This window comes from Artemia sp. Qi Xiang Cuo, chromosome 5 (assembly GCF_049724085.1).
Source record: "Artemia sp. Qi Xiang Cuo chromosome 5, ASM4972408v1, whole genome shotgun sequence".
NCBI classification, from domain to species: domain Eukaryota; kingdom Metazoa; phylum Arthropoda; class Branchiopoda; order Anostraca; family Artemiidae; genus Artemia; species Artemia sp. Qi Xiang Cuo.
This window is the reverse complement of record NC_142798.1, coordinates 59737571-59753790: the sequence shown is the minus strand read 5'-3', so window position 1 is coordinate 59753790 and position 16220 is coordinate 59737571. Positions and strand designations below refer to the sequence as shown.

Below are 16220 nucleotides of genomic sequence, written 5' to 3'. Positions count from 1 at the left end.
ATAAATATGTCAATTGGGCAATTATTGCTGCCCTTGTCACATTCGCCCCCCCCCCCCCCCCCAAGAAAAAGCTCTAGATCTGCCCCTACATAGGCTACCTTTACCTTAATTCACACTTCAGAGCAAAATTAAGGTCCATGCTGGATCTGTCCTGCTCCATGTCAATGATGGTAAACAATACCCTTCATAGCCCTCGAACAACTCCCCTTTTCCCCGGTCAATATTTACCCCTTCGACCCCGCCTCCCGCGTTCTGTGACAACAAAAATCCCCTTTCTCGCCCCAATAAGAGTTTGCACTGAAAGATATAGAAGAACTTTTATCCCTTACATAGTTGACATTTTCAACCACTGAATCTCCACTGCCCCCCTCCCCATCACGCACTCTTTACCACATATTTATTAATTTTAATGCCCATTATGCAAATATTTTATGTTTATTAGTCACCAACTAACTTATGTTTTTGTTTTAATTCTACTTTATCCCCTTGTTAATTTTACGAGTTTTTTTGTGTTTTTTTGGGGGGCATTTTTGCTTACTTTACGTTGGCCGTCTAATTTGATGAGTGTACTTTGTTTTTGTTTTTAACGTTTTTACGTATTTGAAATTTATCCTCTTATAATTTTATGTTGTTGTTTGATTGTTTGATTTTATTGTTCTTTTTTCGCTGTATTTGACGCTAAAGTGCGAATTCAGCCCTTTTGGGCTTGTGATAGCCATTTTCAGCAATAAATCTTATCTTAAATCTTAAATTTGGAATGTCACTGTGTTATGGGCCCAGTAATGTTGCATTAGTTTGCAGCTGATAGGGATGTACTGTCCCACTTTTATTTCCATGGCTTGTTGTTCTATTCTTTGACAAGTCTTGACTTGAAGGAGGCACTAGTGTGATTTAGAATCAAGATTTCACCTTAAATCCAAATAAAGTATTCATTTGCATTGGAAATAGCCTTTGCCCCCAACCCCCTAATGTGCAAAGATATAGGCTTTCCAGAGCTGTATATATGCAATGAATCTTTGGTAAATCACTCTTTCTTCAAACTAATTTAACAGTTTTTAAAATAATGTAAAAGTAATTGTATATATATATATATATATATATGTATATATATGATTTAGGGTAAATATATTTGAAAACTAGGAGGGAGGGATGAGTTTCATTTCCAAAACAAATGAATGTTATATCTGGGTTCAGGATGAAATTTCGATTATGTCTATCACTTAGCTATCTTATTAGTGAGTCAATTTGAAAATTTGCAAACTAATGTGAACAAGGTGAAGCTAAAAGTTAACTTTTAGCTCAAAATAGAATTTACTGCAAAATTCTGGACAGCTTTTTGTTATCTTGGAAAGGGATTAATTTAGAAAAATAGAACTTTCAGTAATAAATCCAGGGTTAGAAACATGCTCTGGGATGGTATTGCCAAGCTTCTATGTTATCCCTCTTCTGATATCTGAGTCTTAGAAATTTGTCTACTTGATAGGTCTATACCTATTGGAACTTTGACAAACCAACATTATACCTTAATTATCAGTTTCTTTTTTTCTGGTTGTAGTTTTAAAATGTAATTCAAGTTTTTTGGGTAGAATTTTAGGCCATATCAATGTTTTTTTTTGGTAAAATTCTACTTTAGCTACTTTTGGCTATCATGGAAAGGCGTTAGGTCAGGAAAATGAATCTCTCAGCAATGGTTCTACAGGCTTAAGTTTGTCCTCGGAACGTATTTTGAAGTTCCTACCTCCACTCCTTCTCCCTCTAGAGGGTCATGACCTTTAAAATCTGTGTGTTATAAAAGTAAAACCTTGCAAAATAGATCTTTAGCTTAAACTAAGTACAACAAAATTGTTTTTAGCTCAACAGCTTTGCTCAATCCCAATTTATAAGGCTTTAAAGATATGCAAATACATTTCTTAAATTTTGAAAAAAACATTGATATGGCTTGAAATTCTACTCAAATTACAGGAATTGGGGATACCACCAGATGCCTAATTTGACAGTATATATGTATATATATATATATATATATATATATATATATATATATATATATATATATATATATATATATATATATATATATATTATATATATATATATATATATATATATATATATATATATATATATATATATATATATATATATATATATATACAAATCTTTAAATTAGCAAACCAGCATTAGAAGTCTAGGAGCCAAGCTGGACATAAGGAAACATATCAAGAAAACAATTCTTACTCCATAATAAACAAAATAATCAGGGTGAGGGTAATTTTATTTCTGATGTAAATGAGAGGTAAGTTTAAACTTTCTCCCCATCCCCCCACCCCCAATGTGCAAATATATACTCTGAATTGGTATATATAGGGGTGGGGGCTAAAATTCATTTCCAACAAAATTGATTATTATATTCATAAAGAGCATAAAAAAGGGCATCAAGTGGTATATTCACTTTAGTTGAAACTCAATAATATGATTTGGTAAATATTGACCCAAATATTTACCCTGAATTGGTATATATAAGGTTGGGGCTAAAATTCATTTACAACAAAAAGGATTATCATTTTTGGAAAGAGCATAAAGAAAGGCATTGAGTGGTATATTCACTTTATTTGTAAGTCAATAATATGATTTGGTAAAAATTTACCAGATATTCTTGCTGTGCCTAAGAGAAACAATTTATCTGGCTAGTTGGATATTATCCCAAAACTGCATAGCCCAATGGAATTTACTTATCCTCCTAGTTGGATATATATCAGGAGTGTTAAGGCTAGGTAGTATCCACATAGTTAGATGTACATGTTGTGCCTAAAAGAAATCAATTATCTGGATAGTTGGATATAAACCCCAAGCTGCTTAGAGAATCTTCTTATCTGCCTAGTTGGATATATATCAAAAACACTAAGCTACATTATTATCCAACTAGGTAGATATTCTCTCAGCCTAAGAGAAACAATTAATCTGACAAGTTAGATATTAACCCCAAACTGCTTAGAGAATCTTCTTATCTGCCTAGTTGGATATATATCCAAAACAATAAGCTATGTTATTATCCAACTAGGTAGATATTCTGTATATTGCATAGACAGTCAAATATTCAGCTAGGTAGGTAAAGGTGTAAGAGTCTTAAAAATATTATTATCTGTCTAGCATGATATTTTATCTTGATACTAAGTGTGGTTGGATATTATTTTTACATTCTATAGAATGTAATTTTTTTAAGAATATCCATTGGGCACCTTCCCAAGTAGCCTATAGCTCAGGAAGGTAATTTGAAGTACCTACCTCTACTCTATCCTCAAGAAGGCACTAATCTGTGATGACATTTGTGAATTTTTGTGTTTCAAAAGTGAAACCTTGCAAAATAGATCTTATGCTTAAAATAATTACAATAAAAGTGTTTTCAGCTTCACAACTTTTCTCATTTCTAATTTACGAGGTTTCAAAGATCTGCAAATCCATTTCCTAAATTTAGACAAATAACCAGTAGAATTTCTCCTTTAGCTACTTTTGGCTCTTGGAAAGGGGTTAGGTTGGGAAAATGAAACTTTCATGGATGCATCTACAGGCTAAAGTATGTCACAGGAAGGTATTTTTAAGTACCTACCTCCACTCCTTCTCCTTCTAGAGGGTCCTGAAATTTACCTACATGACCGATTGAAATTTTGACAAAACAACCTTTTACCTTAATTTTCAGTTGTCAGTTTCTTTTTCTCTTGCTTTAGTTCTGAAAAAGCAATTCCTGGGGCATCCACCACATGGCTAATATGGGTGGAAAGTTCATTTTCGATGCTAATGAATGTTATTTTTAGATTCAGGATGCAATTCTGGGTATATATTTGCACATTAAGGGGCTGGGGGTATATACTCTGTAAATATATAGGTTCTAAGAAATTCATGAATTTCTTAGAAAAACTGGAAAAACAAGGAAAGAAGTGAAGATAAGGTTGCTAAATGTGTTAACTATGATTATTCTGCTTATTATGGAGTAAGAATTGTTTTCTTGACATGCTTCCTTATGTCCAGCTTGGCTCCTAGGCTTCTAATGCTGGTTGGCTGATTTCCTAATTTAAAGATTTGTATATATATATATATATATATATATATATATATATATATATATATATATATATATATATATATATATATATATATATATATATATATATATATATATATATATATATATATATATATATATATATATATATATATATATATATATATATATATATATATATATATATATATATATATATATATATATATATATATATATATATATATATATATATATTGGGATTGAGTAAAGTTGTGGAGCTAAAAACAATTTTGTTGTACTTAGTTTAAGCTTAAGATCTATTTTGCAAGGTTTTACTTTTATAACACACAGATTTTAAAGGTCATGACCCTCTAGAGGGAGAAGGAGTGGAGGTAGGAACTTCAAAATACCTTCCAAGGACAAACTTAAGCCTGTAGACCCATCGCTGAGAGATTCATTTTCCTGACCTAACCCCTTTCCAAGATAGCCAAAAGTAGCTAAAGTAGAATTTTACCAAAAAAAAACATTGATATGGCCTAAAATTCTACCCAAAAAACATGAATTACATTTTAAAACTACAACCAGAAAAAAAGAAACTGATAATTAAGGTATAATGTTGGTTTGTCAAAGTTCCAATAGGTATAGACCTATCAAGTAGACAAATTTCTAAGACTTAGATATCAGAAGAGGAATAACATAGAAGCTTGGCAATACCATCCCAGAGCATGTTTCTAACCCTGGATTCATTACTGAAAGTTCTATTTTCCTAAATTAATCCCTTTCCAAGATAACAAAAAGTTGTCCAGAATTTTGCAGTAAATTCTATTTTGAGCTAAAAGTTAACTTTTAGCTTCACCTTGTTCACATTAGTTTGCAAATTTTCAAATTGACTCACTAATAAGATAGCTAAGTGATAGACATAACTTTAGAATCGAAATTTCATCCTGAACCCAGATATATTTATCACTAAAATGGTGAACAAGGCAAAAACCATTCAAGTCACAATATCTTTCCACAATGTTTGGGTTTCACCAATGTTAGAAGAAGTAAAAATTCAACTTGGCCTAGATATTACTCCGGTTATTTCCAACAGTACTGATGAACAGGAAAAGGCTGAAATTGCAGCTCCTGGTGCCATGAATATGAAAAATTTCAAAGATAGAACTGATGGAGGAGTGAAAAATGTCAAGTCAGAATCAACATGTATAGAAAAACTCGAGGTGTCCAAGCCTGATATTGTAAACAAAAATTCTTGTCAAGAAACTGAAATATTGGACAGCAAGTGTACAACATCAAAATTTCAATTTTCCTTGCTTGTCCAGCAACATCAGAAGATCCAAAACTTAATGAGAAAAACCAGAATTGAACTATGCCTCAAAAGAATGTCACCTAGAGGAAACAAAAAAGGCTGGACCAACAGATTTGGCTCCCTTAACTCAAACAAAATTGATGCCACTTAAGAAGAAAAGGAGATTGGAGATGTATTTAAAGGTAATTCAAGAAAAGAAGAAAGAAGAGGTGATCAATTCATAATTTTTTCTAGACATTGGTTCCAAAGCCCACCTGTTATTGAAAACCAAATTCTGCAGGCTTTGGCTCTTAAGTACAATTCTTTTGCAGAAGCTCTCATTGGAGTAAACAAAAAAAAAAGAAGAAAAAATAAACTTGGATAGCCCAGGTCAATCCCACAATGATGGTAGTATTTATGAATATGAGTATCAGACAGTGGAAGATGGATATATACAGTTTTTTAAGAAGAAAATATGACCAATAAAAAAAGCGGGAAAATGTTGTGTTTTACAGCCAAGACACTCTTATAATTTTGAAAATGGTTATTGTGATAATTTGAAATGCAGATAGATCCATGATTTGATATCCTCATCATCTGCATTAAAAATTAATGAAACCAAACAAGACACATATACCAAGAGAGACATTTCTCCATTGAAAGTACAGCCAATATCATGTCAAAATAGAAGCTTTTGTTCTGTGACAGCACAAAGTAATCTTCAAGAACGGGTGAGTGTTGTTCATAGTAAGATATATGATAGAAAAAGTCCTGGAGAATATTCATATCAACATTGTTCCCAATGGCAAACCAGATATAAGAGGACGGAGGAAGAAGGAGGAAAGGGAGAAGGTAGGAAGAAACATTACAACAGGATAACAATATACTATAGGAGAGGATGGTGTCACAAATTTGAAAGGGGTTCTTGCACCAGACAATATTGTAAATATCAGCACCATTAAGTGCTGATATTGGTGCCCAATGTTCCCATTTGAGAATGTCCCATATTATTTTTTTTCCCCAAAAGGCAGCAGCTCAGAGAAGTTTTAAGCTTTCCATATAAATATAAAGCTAACTAGCAACATTTTCAAAATTTCTGTTTCTTGAATTTGAATCAAGTGAGCTTTCAGTAAGCTCTGAAATCTAGCTAAAAATAAGTTTTTTTTAGACCAGTAGTTTGGAGTGAAATACCACCAAATTGAGGATACCACAAAAATTTGAGGATACTACTATTATCACTTCTGCTCTTACAATTTAAATAAATAAAAAGAGTGTAACTATATCCTGGTCATCAAAGAGCTTAAATAGAATCTTTTGGGAATGATACTAAGTTTTATTTTTCAGGTCAACTTAAGAAGCTATAAAATTATATTAAAAATTATACTGTTTGTGTCAGGATTAAAAATTATTGAAAAAGTCCATTTTTTGGCTTAATGGAGCTCTTTACTTTTCTTTCAAAAACTTGTTTTGTGGAAAAAAAATTTTGAATTAATTTAGTTCAAGGTGTGATGGATGAAATCAACACATGTAAACTTCAATCAGAAAATTACTTCTTGAATATCAAATGATTGAAAGTTATTATACGAATCTATTTAGAAGTTCACAGACAAGCACTCATGGGGGATGGGCTAAAGAGGGTTTAGCCCCCCTCCTTTAAGAAAAAAAAATTACATTCTGTTTTATATCTTATTTAATCTGCTAGGTTTTATCTTTCATTCCTTTGTCCCTACTCAAAACTCAAAACCTACTCTACTTATTCCTTTGTCCCTACTCAAGTTAGATGTTCATGCTATGTCTAAGAGAAAAAATTGTCTGACTAGTTGGATATTATCACTAGGCTAGTCTGCATGAAGAATTTACATATCTGTTTAGTTAGATATATATCAGAAGCATTGAGTTAAAGTATCATCTGCCTAGTTAGAGATACAAAGTTGGCTCTCATGCTTTATTGTATTTGGCTAGCAAGATAAAGCCAAAAGTAGCCAAAAGTAGCTAAAGTAGAATTTTACCTAAAACTGTTTTTCTTTTAAATTTTATTTACTTTTCTAGGTGGATAATTTCTTATTTGCTTAAAAGGATTTTTCAGACAGCTAACTAGTTGGATAAATTTGGCAATAACTAAGTATGGTTGGATATTATTTGGTAAAATTATAATTTTTTTTATTAGTGCTATATTTTTATTTGTTTTTTTGTTTTAAATTTATATGGCATTGTGTTAGTGACAGTCTAATGTTGTGCCTGTTTATTTAATTTTTATTAACTCCCTACAATAATCCCCCCCCCCTCTATAGAAGTTGAACTGCATTACAATACCTCGGGGTTTAAGCTACAATTTAATAATATAGTAATATATTAAATATAAATAACTGATTACATTACACAACTTATGCTTTTAACCATTTTCATTAAAATATATTCCAAAATCCTATTTAAATCCTAAGCCATTTAATTTTCAAACCATGCTGACTTTCTTTATGGTATATGAAACCCGGTTAGTTTTGATGTCACACTTGCCTTATCAGGTACCCTGACACTGCAGGTTCGCAGGGACATGCCGAACAACTCTGTTGATTAGACCCGTTAAACTGTCTTATTTCGGGAAAGGATTTCACACGAGAGATCAGTAAAAATAACCTAATCCTTTTTAGAGGACAAATTATGTCATAGGAAGATGTTTAGGAAGCACTAATAGATAGAGCGCTACAAGTTTCAGAATCGACTTCAGAGGACACGTTATATCACGGGAAGAGGTTTTTAAAATCCCCCTTCAACCCAAACACAAAATTTCCAAAATTCTAATTTAGAATCATTTATATCTTTATAAAGCACTAATAGATAGAGAGCTACAAGGTTCAGACTTGACTTCAGAGGACAAGTTATATCAGGGGAAGAGGTTTTTAAAATCCCCCTTCCCCCCTAACTCAAAATTTTCCAAAATTTTATTTTAAAAGCTTTTTAAATATTTATAACGCACAAATAGATAGAGTTTTACAAATAGCATACTAGACTTCAAAGGACACGTTATATCACGGGAAGTGGTTTTGAAAATCCCCCTTCCTTCCAAACTAAAAATTTTCAAAAATTTTATTGTAGAAGCTTTTATATTATTTCTAAAGCTCTAAGACATTGAGTGCTAAAATCATTAGAATTGACTTAAGAGGACATGTTATATCACGGGAAGAGGTTTTTTAAATCCCCCTTCCCCCCAATCTAAAAATTTTACAAAATTTTACTTAAGAAGCATTTTTAAATTTTTATAAACCACTAACAGATAGAGCGATAAAATTTTCAGAATCGACTTCAGAGGACACGTTATATCACGGGAAGAGGTTTTTAAAATCCCCCTTCCCCCCAAACTCAAAATTTTCCAAAATTATACTTTACAAGGTTTTTTAAATATTTCTAAAGCGCTAAGACATAGAGTACTACAAACATCAGAATCGAGTTCAGAGGACACGGTATATCACGGGACGAGGTTTTTAAAACCCCCCTTCTTCCCAAACTCAAAATTTTCTAAAATTCTACTTTAGGAGCTTTTTAAATATTTCTAAAGCGCTAAAACATAGGGTGCTACGGTAAGAGGTATTGAAAATCCTCCTTCAAGGAGTATTTTCAAAGCACTCGACGGGACGAAGTGTTGAAAATCCTCCGTCCCCCCACACTCAAAATTGTCCACAATTATACTTTAGAAGGTTTTTTAAATATTTCTAAAGCGCTAAGACATAGAGCACTAGAAATATCGGAATCGACTTCAGAGGAAAAATTATGTTATGGGAAGATGTTTTTGAAATCCCCCTTCCCCAAAACTCAAAATTTTACAAAATTTTACTTTCGAATCTTTTTTCAATATTTCTAAAGAACTAAGACACAAAGTGCTAAAAATATCAGAATCGAATTCAGATGACACGTTATATCACGAGAAGTGTTTTTTAAAATCAACCTTCCCCCCAATCACAAAATTTCCACAAATTTAATTTAGAATCATTTTTAAATATCTAAAGAACTAATAGATAGAGCGCTACAAGTTTCAGAATTGACTTCAGAGGACACGTTATATCACGGGAAGAGGGTTTTAAAATCCCCCTTCCCCCCTAACTCAAAATTTTCCAAAATTATAATTTAAAAGCTTTTTAAATATTTCTAAAGCACTAATAGATAGAGTGCTAAAAACATCAGAATCGACGAGGATATTTACAACTGTTAAGAAGCGACTATTTCAAATGCAGGAAAAACCCATACTAAGTTGACCTATCTTTCCAATATATTCATAACCCAATTCACTGTTATCTTTGTTCAACTATTCCCGCCGTTTAACAATGAAACAATTAATTAAAGCCGCAATAGATATTACGAGTTACAGCTTCAGTCTGTAAATGAATTATTGAGAATGTCTTGCAATTTTTGTGAAATAAATTTCTGTGGTAGTATTCTTCAATTTTCTACTGTTGAGGCAGTCTTAGAGTTGTATTATAACCATGGCATGTTATTGAGAAGCAGGAATTGTGATATTTGTGGCCCGATTTGCGTAAAATATAGAAAATCATTCCGTTGCCAGAAGTCTAGGCTTATACCTATCCGAGGTGGCCGTGAATATTCTCAGGTTAAGTGTACTTTTTCAAAATCGATCTATGACAAAACATGGATGGCTCGTTCACACCTTTCTGAGCTAGAAACTATCCGTTTTTTGATGATTTGGCTTCAAATACTGCCTCCAAGGGAGGATTTCATGATCAACAATGTTACTTGTTGTAAACAAACCTTTGTGGATTGGAGCCAGTTCTGCAGAGAGGTTTGTATGTACATATGTCATTCAAACTTCGCTCCTTTGGGAGGAGAAGGAGTCATTGTTGAGATAGATGAAGCCCAATTTGGGAAGCGTAAATATAATAGTGGTCAGATTGTCAAGGGTAAATGGGTATTTGGTGGAATAGAGCGAGGACCTGGTAATTCATTTATGGTTTCTGTGCCGGATAGAAGTAGTGCCACGTTGTTGGGAATTATCCAAAACAGAATCCTGCCAGGGACATCAATTATCAGCGACTGTTGGAGGGCCTACGATTGCCTGGCTAGCCAGGGATATCAGCATTTACACGTCAAAAACAGCATAAATTTTGTTGACCCTGCAACAGGTGCTCACACACAAAACATCAAAAGACACTGGCGTGACGTTCGAGACAATATACCCAGATATGGCAGAAGGGAAGAACATATGGAAGGATATCTGGCAGAGCACTATTTCAAAAAAAATATTCAATCTCCTCGAGAATGCACCATTTCATGAAATATATATCGGAGCTTTATAACCCCAACTACTTTGTTTTTTATGGGTATTATTTACTAATTAATGTTTAAAACGTTGTAACAGAAAATTTGGCAATTTACAGTATCTAACCCCATTTGTTCTTAAAGCAATTCAAATGTTTTTGTCCAAATAGTTTAGTGTAGCAATCTTCATTCTTGAAGCTATGAGACGTTATTAAAGTGTAAATAGGGAGGGGGAGAGAGGGGCAGAAGTACATATTTGACTATAGATTATTCGGTACTTGTTCATTATAAATAATACACCACTATACAAGAAAGAATTTAAGTTTTTTTACTTGTAATTAAATAAAATAAAATATTATTAAAATATAATAGTTTATAAACATATGTTGTAGATCGATGGGCCCATGCGGGGGGGGGGGGAAAAGCAGAGCATATATTAAATATGTAACCTAACCCAGGTACCTTTTTCCCTCCCTAAACCCAAAAAAACCACAGTTTAAATATTGTAAACGCAATAAGAAATCACGCTTTGCTATCCATTTGTCTAACAAATACCCGTTTGTCTGGTTTCCTCGTACAGTCTATAGTGGTGGGATATTTATAATGCACAAGTACTGAATAATATATATTCGTTTTGATTATTTTTTTTGGAAACCCCTTAAAATTTTGAGTTGGGTAACCACATAAAACATATTCAAATATCTTAATCCTATAATGTTGAAAATTTTTGCTTTTCTTTTTTACATCCATAATTCAAATTATTTAGAAAATGCTGGAACTTATATAGAAATTTTCTTTCGAGGGTGTGAAGGTTAGTTGAAAGGAGATTTGATAGCGGGGGGGGGGGGGGGGGGCGCGCGGTGGTCAGCGACCTGCTCGCGGTGCCCCTGCTTATACTAATCTAAGCTGACCATTTCGTTGCAACGTGTTGCACCGGAATAATACTCTAAAATCTGGTTGATAAATTGCCTGTGTAACAAATTTGTCTGAGTTTCGTAAAAGGTGAAACAACCCCTAAAAGTAAAAGATTTTAATAAAACTCAGACCATCAAATTTGTGGTTCTTGGCGAATACCCGCCGGAAAATCCCCCCCGGAAAAGACCTCCCCGCAGAAACGACCCCCCCCCCCCCCGGGAAAGACCCTCACTGAAAATCCCCCCTCCCCCCAAACACAGACCCCCGTGGGCAATAAGGTTTTTCAAATATCAATTAATCAACCCGATTCTAGAGGAGGAAGGGGTAAGGGGATGACGTACAGTTGGGTTTTATAAACCTTTGAATAAACTATAAAAGTTTTTTAGTTATATAAACGGACAATGGAAAAATAGATCTACTGTTTAAATTAAGTACAACAAAATTTTTTTCAGATTCAAAATTTTTATCAATCCCAACTTATAAGGTTTTAAATATATGCAAATACATTTCCTAAATTTTGGAAATAAAACATTGATATGGCTTAAAATTCTACTCAAATAACAGCAATTGCATTTTCAGAACTATAGACAGAGAAAAAGAAACTGATAACTGAAAATTAAGGTAAAATGTTGTTTTGTCAAAATTTCAATGGGTAATGGGTATTTCAAAAACATCTTCCAATGACATAAAAAACATCTTCCTGTAACATAAATTGTCCTCTAAAGTTGATTCTGATGTTTTTAGCGCTCTATGTCTTAGAGCTTTAGAAATATTTAAAAAGCTCATAAAGTAGAATTTTTGAAAATTTTGAGTTTGGGGGGAAGGGGGATTTTAAAAACATCTTCCCGTGATATAACGTGTCCTCTGAAGTCGATTCTGATGTTTTTAGCACTCTATCTATTATTGCTTTAGAAATATTTAAAAAGCTTCTAAAATAAAATTTTGGAAAATTTTGAGTTTGGGTGGAAGGGGGATTTTCAAAACCTCTTCCCGTGATATAACGTGTCCTCTGAATTCGATTCTGATGTTTTTAGCACTCTATCTGTTAGTGCTTTAGAAATATTTTAAAAGCTTCTAAGTAGATTTTTGGAAAATTTTGAGTTTGGGGGGACGAGGGATTTGAAAAAACTCTACCCGTGATATTAGGTGTCCTCTGAAGTGGATTCCGATGTTTTTAGCACTCTATCTCTTATTGCTTTAGAAAGAATTAAAAAGCTTCTAAAATATAATTTTTGAAATTTTTGAGTTTGGGTGGAAGGGGGATTTTCAAAACCTCTTCCCGTGAGATAACGTGTCCTCTGAATTAGAGTCTGATGTTTTTAGCACTCTATCTATTAGTGCTTTAGAAATATTTTAAAAGCTTCTAAAGTAGCTTTTTGGAAAATTTTGAGTTTGGGGGAAGGGGGATTTCAAAAACATCTTCCCGTGATATAACGTGTCCTCTGAAGTAGATTCTGATGTTTTTAGCACTCTATCTATTATAGCTTTAGAAATATTTATAAAGCTTCTAAAGTAGAATTTTAGAAATTTTTGAGATTGGGGGGAAGGGGGATTAAAAAACCATCTTCCCGTGATATAAGGTGTCCTCTGAAGTTGATTCTGATGTTTTTAGCACTCTATCTATTAAAGCTTTAGAAATATTTATAAAGCTTCTAAAGTAGAATTTTGGAAAATTTTGAGTTAGGGGGGAAGGGAGATTCCAAAAACATCTTCCCGTAACATAATTTGTCCTCTGAAGTCAATTCTGATATTTGTAGTGCTCTATCTATTAGTGCTTTAGAAATATTTTAAAAGCTTCTAAAGTATAATTTTGGAAAATTTTGAGTTTGGGGGGAAGGAGGATTTTAAAAACCTCTTCCCGTGATATAAAGTGTCCTCTGAAGTCGATTCTGATGTTTTTAGCACTCACTGTATTACATATTTATAAATACATAAAAATCTACGACATCATAATTTTAGAAATTTTTGAGATTTGTTTGACGGGGAATTTTAAAAACATCGTCACGGGATATAACGTGTCCTCTCAATTCGAGTCAGAGGTTTATAGCACTCTATCTCTGAGAGCTTTAGACATATATTGTAAGCATATAAATTATAAATTTTGAAAATTTTGAGTTTGGGTGGAAGGGGGATTTTCAAAACCTCTTCCCGTGATATAACGTGTCCTCTGAAGTAGTTTCTGTTGTTTTTAGTACTCTATGTCTTAGCGCTTTAGAAATATTTAAAAAAGATTCTAAAGTATAATTTTTGAAAATTTTGAGTTTGGGGTGAAGGGGGATTTTAAAACCCTCTTCCCGTGATATAGCGTGTGCTCTGAAGTCGATTCTGAATCTTTTAGTTCTCTATCTCTTAGAGCTTTATAAATATTTAAAATAACTTCTAAAGTAAAATTTTGGAAATTTTTGAGTTTGGGGGGAAGGGGGATTTTAAAAACCTCTTCCCGTTATATAACGTGTCCTCTGAAGTCGATTCTGATGTTTTTAGCACTCTATGTCTTAGCGATTTAGAAATATTTAAACAGCTTCTAAAGTAGAATTTTGGAAAATTTTGAGTTTGAGAGGACGGGGGATTTTCAAAACCACTTCCTGTGATATAACCTGTCCTTAGACGTTGAGTCTGATTATTTTAGCACTCTATGTCTTAGAGCTTCAGAAAAATTTAAAATTATATTAAAATAAAATTTTGGAAAATTTTGAGTTAGGGGGGAAGGGGGATTTTAAAACCCTCTTCCCGTGATATAACGTGTCCTCTGAAGTCAATTCTGAAACTTTTAGCTCTCTATCTATTAGTGCTTTATAAATATTTAAAAGCTTCTAAATTAAAATTTTGGAAAGTTTGAGTTTGGGGGGAAGGGGGATTTTAAAACCCTCTTCCCGTGATATAACGTGTCCTCTGAAGTTGATTCTGAAGCTTGTAGCGCTCTATCTATTAGTGCTTTAGAAATATTTAAAAAAGCTTCTAAAGTAAAATTTTGGAAATTTTTGAGTTTGGGAGGAAGGGGGATTTACAAAACCTCTTCCCGTGATATAACGTGTCCTCTGAAGTAGATTCTGATGTTTTTAGCACTCTATGTCTTAGAGCTTTAGAAATATTTAAAAAGCTTCTAAAGTAGAATTTTGGAAAATTTTAAGTTTGGGGGGAAGGGGGATTTACAAAACCTCTTCCTGTGATATAACGTGTCCCCTGAAGTCGATTCTGATGTTTTTAGCACTCTATCTATTAGTGCTTTAGAAATATTTAAAAAGCTTTTAAAATAAAATTTTGGAAAATTTTGAGTTAGGGGGGAAGGGGGATTTTAAAACCCTCTTCCCCTGATATAACGTGTCCTCTGAAGTCAATTCTGAATCTTGTAGCGCTCTATCTATTAGTTCTTTAGAAATATTTAAAAGCTTATAAATAAAATTTTTGTAAATTTTGAGTTTGGGGGGAAGGGGGATTTTAAAAACCTCTTCCCGTGATATAACGTGTCCTCTGAAGTCGATTCTGATGTTTTTAGCACTATATCTATTAATGCTTCCTAAACATCTTCCTATGACATAATTTGTCCTCTAAAAAGGATTAGGTTATTTTTACTGATCTCTCTTGTGAAATCCTTTCCCTAATTAATACAGTTTAAATGGTCTTATCAACAGAGTCGTTTGGCATGTGCCTGCTACCCTTAAGGGTAAGGGTGTCTGATAAGGCAAGTGTGACATCACAACTAACCGGGTTTCATATAACATAAAGAAAGTCAGCATTGTTTTAAAATTAAATGGATTAGGATTTAAATAGGATTTTGGAATATATTTTAATGAACAAGGTTAAAAGAAGAAGTTGTGTAAGGTAAGCAGTGATTTATATTTATGATAGTAATATAGGATGAAATATGATTTAAAAACAACTAGTAATTTGCAGTAATTTACCATTATATAGAGGGGGGATGAGTGGAGGTAGGTACTTCAAAGTACCTTCCCGGGACAAACCTTAGCATGTACATCCATCCCTGAAAGTTTCATTTTCCTAACCCAACTCCTTTCCAAGATAGCCAAAAGTAACTAAAGTAGAATTTTACCTACTATTTTTACATTCTATAGAATAGGCCTAGTCTAGAATTGTTTAGACCTTTTTATCCATTGGGTATACTCCCATGGCAGCCACTAGGCTAGACTAGGTCAATTAGTTTCCATTAAAAGAAAGTATAGAGTTGATTCTTAATCGGGAATCTGGTTTTCAATAGAAAACTTGTTACATCAGAATCACGTACCTTATGAACAATATTACCTTAAACCAATAACTCCAGTTTATCGAAGATCTATCCCAGCATTTTTCATATTTAAAAGTTCCAATGACATAAAACATAAAACGGATATTGCCTACTATCGACATTCAAGCGAATAAAATCCGAAGCTCAAAAAAGAATGATTTTCGCTTGAAAAAAGGGAATTATAAGAATTTGTCCTCACAGGGCTAACTCTTGCCTTACACCAAAGGGATCATGGAAAACGGAAGCAGATTATCGCAATAATTTTCCAACTAGAACAATTTATTGCAGCTGTTAGAAGGAGAAAACTAGCATCACATATTCAAACAGGGGAGGAATAAGACTAGGGTAAATCAAATCCTATAAGCCAATAACAAATATTCAAAAGAATAGCAGGCTTTAGCCGGGCTAGATATGCCTAATGAATAATATTATTATTACTTTCTATGTTCATTTCCCTAGAAATATTT

At 33.0% G+C, this 16220-nt stretch overlaps 1 protein-coding gene across 2 annotated transcripts in view; it reads right to left on the bottom strand.

The window, feature by feature from the left end:
* Positions 1–15793, bottom strand: part of Ku80 (X-ray repair cross-complementing protein 5 Ku80) — a 122179-nt gene extending 106386 nt beyond the window's left edge. Inside the window, exon 1 of one of the 2 annotated variants that reach the window (XM_089089793.1) lies at positions 15771–15793. The gene's annotated coding sequence lies outside the window, so the exon portion shown is untranslated. The remainder of the gene's footprint in view (positions 1–15770) is intronic. The other variant, XM_089089791.1, reaches the window with a different exon arrangement.
* Positions 15794–16220: the final 427 nt, after the last annotated feature.